Here is a 6,097-nt window from a genome sequence, read left to right on the forward strand (position 1 = left end):
AAATAGATCATGTAATTTGTAGCATTCCTTGTGTTCTGATCACCAGAATGAACGCATTACTTTTTGGTCACAGGTTAGGAACCGCAAACAGCGCTAGCCTTGGCTAGGTTGCGCCAGATGTATGAAACAAAGTACAGGCACGTACCACAAAGAATTAAAGCTAATCTCCAGAGCATCGGGCACATTTATAATTAGCAATTGAAGATTCACGAGAATGCAGCACATCCGCATCATTTCACTCATGTGGGGAATCAGGTCAATTGACACTATTGTTTTCACAATACTATACAACTTAACGCTTTGGATTTCTCTTTCAACATGAACACACATTTGTGCAATATGATGTCTCCTGAAGTTCTTCTAGGTGAACTGTACATTTCTCTTTGAGAAGGGAGGCAGAACCACAAGGCCACTTTGATTTTATGTCAGTGCCCTTGGGCCAGGAAATATTTTATCCGCCAATACATCTCCAGGCTCTATCCTATCCAGGAATCTTGAGTCTATGGTAATGTGAGTGTCTGAGGCACGACCTCCATAGGCTTTCGATAAAAATTCAACAGTTCCATTTGACAACATACTAATAAAAAAAATTTAAAGTATAGCCGCCTTTAAATTGAAAAAAAGGCTGTGGATGGCTCTTCTGTCTTGAGTTCAATACAATCAATTATGTACCAGCAGCGTGGGTAGTGAATCCTAAAACAAGCAGGCATTGTGGCCTGGACAATTTCAAGAGGTTGGCATGGTATCCACTCATGCATCACACTTAACGGGTTGCTTAAAATAAAAACAAATGTTCGGCTAACTGTACAACAATGAAGCCCAAAAAGGACTGCAGTGCTGGCAAAAGTGAGTCCAAGTTTCATTTTCATTAAAGATATTACAAGCCTTAGTGAAATTGGCTCATAAACCTCTCTCACAACCATGGGTAACAGCACATACATTAACGAAGCAAAAAGATTTGTGTTCACCCCGCACATTCCTCTAAAGGCATCCTGTCTTTTGACAAAGGAGTGGTACCCAAGAAATGTGTGTGTTCACTCCTCTGGTACAGTGGCAGCTGACTTTTTGCACATCTCAGCTTGTATGCCACAGTCGGCAGTGTTACTGTGGGAGACCTGTAGTGATGCCGAGCCCTGTGATGTCACAGAGGGAAATAATGTGCAGGGGCCTCTGAAGAATCTTCATCAGTACGTTTCATCTGGAAATATATGTAGAAGGCTACCGTTAGTGACACTGTGCATTCACATATGGGTTCTGACTAGTATCCACCAATGAAAAAAAAAAACAGGTGATAAAAACAAGACCTCTCTTGATAATGTAAAATACACAATTTTCTTGGGTCCTAACTGATAAGATGCAAAGTCACCTTAATAAAAGTTGTGCATGAAATTGAAAATAAATTGCCCAACCGCAGATGCTGAAAAGTCCACTTTTGCCGCAGGCTCATCTGCACAATTGGGCGGATACCTTCCTGGAGAAACTTGCAGTGCACTACCTTCTGCACCTTGGTCAGGTGTCGATGCAATCGACTGATTTCGCCGCTGAGCTCTTCAAATATTTTGATGGGAAAGTTGACTACACAGTTGCCAACACAACCAACGTAAACTTCAAGAGCCGCACATAACCAAAGCAAAATTAGCAGCATAAGCGCAAACAAAACGGATATTTGTGTCGCATGAGGTTAAACGGTTCACCACTAGCCCTTCTCTACTGCTCACCAGTCGAATCTTTCTAGAGTGACTGCAGTGATATCGCGTCAGATTAACGTTCTAAGTTTGTGAACTGCACAGGAGAACGAAAAGCAGGGAACACGAAAACAACAGCAACAGTTGAAAAAATAAATAATAAGAAAGGCGGATGAGAAGAGCCGACAGTGACAAGACTGGTGGAGGAAAAGAAAGGCTAAGGTTCTGCTTTACCGGCATTGGGATCTGCGCACGCGAGAAGTCATGGAAGCCTATTTTATTAAAAGAAAAAGGTATATCTGTTACCAAACCATCCATCATGTTGTATGACGAAGAGATGGCCTTTATAGATAATTTGTAACATTACTAGTGGCAGTGACCGCAAATCCCTACAATCTGACCTGAACGCGGTAAGCTTGCGATGCTCATCCTGGTTAATGACATTAAACGTTTCAAAAACAACACAGGTACCTTTAACTGGTCGTATAGCTAGCATTCCAAGCACTTGTATTCTTAACGACAATACTGTAGAACTAACAACAACATACAAGTACCTTAGCATGCACCTTCAGTTTGACCTGACATAGCATCACCATATCGACCTCACCCTAGCGATTGCTAACCGCTCACTTGGTTTTCTTAAACGTAACCTCCGACACGCCCCTATACACGTTAAAAAACTGGCTTGCATAACTGTAATTCGCCCTAAAATCGAATATGCTGTGGCCAATTGGGATACTGAAGAAGCCTACGTTATGAATAACATCGACTCCTTGTAGAACCGTGCTGTTCGGTTTATATTTTCAGAGTATTCACCCTTCAAAAGTTTTACAGCATTAAAAAAACGTGCCAAACTAGACGTGTCAAATCGCAGTAAACTTGCTCGTTTAACACTTCTTCAAAAGCTTTATCACCACCCATCCCTTCGAAGTGATTTGTTTCAGTCACCTCATAAAACTTTCCACGCCGTGAACATTTTTTTTCAAAAGTAAACGCGCAGTGTGCCATTCATCGTCTTACGCGAATTCATTCCTTCCCCGTACTATCATTGAATGGAATAATTTACTATCAGTCGTTGCCACAGAAACCGACATCAAAAAATTCCAAGAGTTTCTTTGCTGCGACGGAAATGTGTAAAATTTGCTGTTTTTCTTTGTGTTCAGTTTTCCTTGTTTTGTTATTCCCGTTATGTTTATTCTGAAATTTATTTCTCTTGTCCCCCTATCAGTGCTTTCGCATTGTTTTTTTCTTGTTTTCTTCTAATTTTTCTTTCCAATTTCCTTCTTGTTCTTCCTGTATTATCGTGTTATCATTTCCTCTCTCCGGATGGTGCAGTCTTTTACTGTCCCTTGCCTTTAATATTCTTCATTCTGCAAGCATATGAACATACAGGCATATTTTAGCTCAATATTTTTGTTTGATGTTTTCTTTGTTTTCTCAATGTTCATTGATTTATAATCGCTCAGGTCTCCTTTGGGTTTTCTTCTCAGCATCGCATTTACTTTTTCTCTTTCTGTTTCTCACGCCATGTCTTCTGCATCCTGCTATTCATGCTCTTTTCGTCTGAATTTTGGCGACGATATCTGCACTTCTACTTTTTCCTCCTTATTTTTATTTCTTTTACAAGATTGCAGTAGATAGGTTTGCTCTGCACCTAAGGATGGTTTATTTCTGAATTCTCTTCTTGGTTATTTATTTTTTTAGCATTGCGCTGAATTTATTTGTAATCCCCTTTAAGCGCGGCATTCGGTGCTGGCCTAGATTTTTTCATTTCTATTTTTTTTTGAGAGGGTTATAACTAGAGCGTCGCCCTGTTATTATGACACGGTGGTCAACCGTCTTTACCTGGTAGCGCGCAAAATTAAGTACTAATGACTCCCCTTTATTTAGCAATTTTGGAAGTGTTCACTGAAACACTGTATTTTACGCGGAAAAAAATATGGTTGTTCGTCTCCGGTTTCATCTTCAGTCAGTGCTCGTGGCAGTTCCTGGAAAAATTTCATCATGAAACTCCACGCAGTCTAGACATATTCGGCCCAGATGGCAATGCAATTGGGTATACCTTTAAGCACCGCAAGTTGCAGTAAAGTGCAGTATTATTCTAGTACAGTCGAACCTCGTTATAACGAAGTAGCATCGGGACCGTGAATTAGTTCGTTTTAGCAGATATGTCATCCAGGCCTCTTTGTTAGACAAGCACGCAACCTGCAAATTACGGAACCCTTTCTGGCACCTGGGACGTGCAGACTTGCCGATTACGGTGAGTCGTCTTTTTTTCTGAGCCATCCATGTTCACGGCAACAACAACCGTCACCTGGTCTTTGTTCTTTTTCCTTCATTACAGGTTTCGTTCTTTACTGCCAGTGACCGCTCTGGCCACAACTTGAAAAACACGCCGGTTTCGACAACGTTGTACACGTTGCGCTCGTCGTATTCCTGGAGCCGAGGCCGAAAGTTCTCTAGCCACTTTTCACATGTCTCCACGTCGACAGCAGCCCCTTCGCCAGGCAATGTGTGGCACGCGGTCTAGTGTACGTCTTTAAAACGTAGCAGCCAACCGCTGCTTGCAAGGAAATCGCCATGCCCTAGTGCACAGGCTAGGCTTTCGGCCTTCGTTTGAAGAAGTGCTCCCGATACTGGCAAGTTTCGTGCCCTCACGTCTTAAAACCATGAAAGCAAAGCCGCTTCCAAGTCCGGGTGATGGCAAGGCCTAACTCGCTTACGGTACAGTGTTCTAGAAGGTTGTAGTAGCAAGAGCGCGGTCGGCCGCTCGGGGCGCTGCCGTCGAATACTGGAGGAGAAAAACGAGCCACCTGCTTCGCCGCGTCGCTGTATTGAGCGGGTTTGAGCGTTGCCGTTGGAAAAAAGTGGCGATTTCGGCTGCTTGGAGTAGTTGGGGTAAGAACAGCAGATAAGAATATTCCTTGAGGGACGCAAAAATGTACAAAAAGACAACAAAACTCGGAGAGCGCCCCTCAGACATGTGGCCCCGCTCCATTAAAAGCCACCTGCGAACACGCACGCTGAACGAGACACCCTGAGGAAACATTGCTGGCCAAAGGAACAGAGAGTGAAAAAGCGTATGGGAAAGAGAAAGTGCAGTGCATAGTAAGCTCGGCGGCCAACGAATGCAAAAGTTGACAAACAAAAGTAAGGGGTAGCAGAGGGGCGAAGGGGAAGATGGGTGGAATGAAGCGGGGGAGGGGTTGCGAAATCACATAGGAACAGCGAAAAAGCGGCGGTAGAACAAGAAAGAAACGGCGTGAAGAAGAGGAAAAAGAATGAACTGAGAAGTGGAAAAGGGACAAGAGAATGAGGCGTGAATAGGAATGCAGCAGGGAGATATCCCCTACTTCAGTGCTTTTGCCCCTCGAATTTTTTATCAGCTTTCAAATTGTTCTGAGTTCGTCTTGTTTGTACAATCTTTTTTTTTCTAGCCTTCCCCGTTCCTCTTGCTTGACTACTTGGAAATAAATGCTCAGTTGAAAAACCAGCATTCGTCAGTGTGTCCGTGTTGTGTCTCTCCCGTGCTGTCTTCTCATTGCTGGAACAAGGCGTGTTTTGCATCGCGTGTTCTGTGGAATAGTGGGCTTCTCCTTGTTCTTTATTCGGCCACGCTAGTGCTTTGTAATAACTCAGGCACATTTTCAACCAAAAACTAATTTTAAAACCCAACGTTGCGGAGCCAGCTGGGCTCCTTCTTCAGGGGTGAATGGGGGCAGTAGTTAGCGTCTTTAAGTATGCATGGATGGGAGCATCAGGAGGCCGAAAAAAGAAAAGCGGTGATGCGAAAGAAGCGGGCAGGGTGGGGGTTATGGCTGCGATTCACATTACGGTGTGTAGAACAATGGTACGTTGTCGGAGTGACGCGGTCAAATACTGTCAATGGCGACTTGTCTCCTTTGAGCTGCAGAGCGAATTAAACTCCCTGCGCATATACTGCGGGCAGGTTTCCTTTTGTGCGCTCGATGTCCCAGGAATGTGCCAGGATTCTGGGAATAGCCGTTTGTGAGATTTTTTTTTTGGTTTAGAAGATGGCACGCACGTGCGAGGTTTCGTCGAAGTTGATTCTGTGGTTTGAGTCTTCGGAATGTACGGGTACACAGGACTGCGCTCTCTTGCGAAGTTGCGGACGTCGCTTTTATGTTGCCGAATTCTTTCTTTCAGTTTTTTTTTCAACGATGTAGCTTATGTCGCAGTCGCCGCAAGGCTCTTTCCCTCGTGACCGGTCTTTGGGAACATGTAGGCAAAGCGCAACAGTGTTTGTGGGCATGTGCGTAACCTGGAGACCCCTTTTCTCAGGATTCGGGCGGTTGTTTCGCTGGCATCTCGGTCATAAGGCAGAGTGACGTACTTTGGTGGTAGCGTTGGTTGCTGTTCGTGCACGTGCATCGGTGGTAGTGCTTCGGTTT

This window comes from Amblyomma americanum, chromosome 1 (assembly GCF_052857255.1).
Source record: "Amblyomma americanum isolate KBUSLIRL-KWMA chromosome 1, ASM5285725v1, whole genome shotgun sequence".
NCBI classification, from domain to species: domain Eukaryota; kingdom Metazoa; phylum Arthropoda; class Arachnida; order Ixodida; family Ixodidae; genus Amblyomma; species Amblyomma americanum.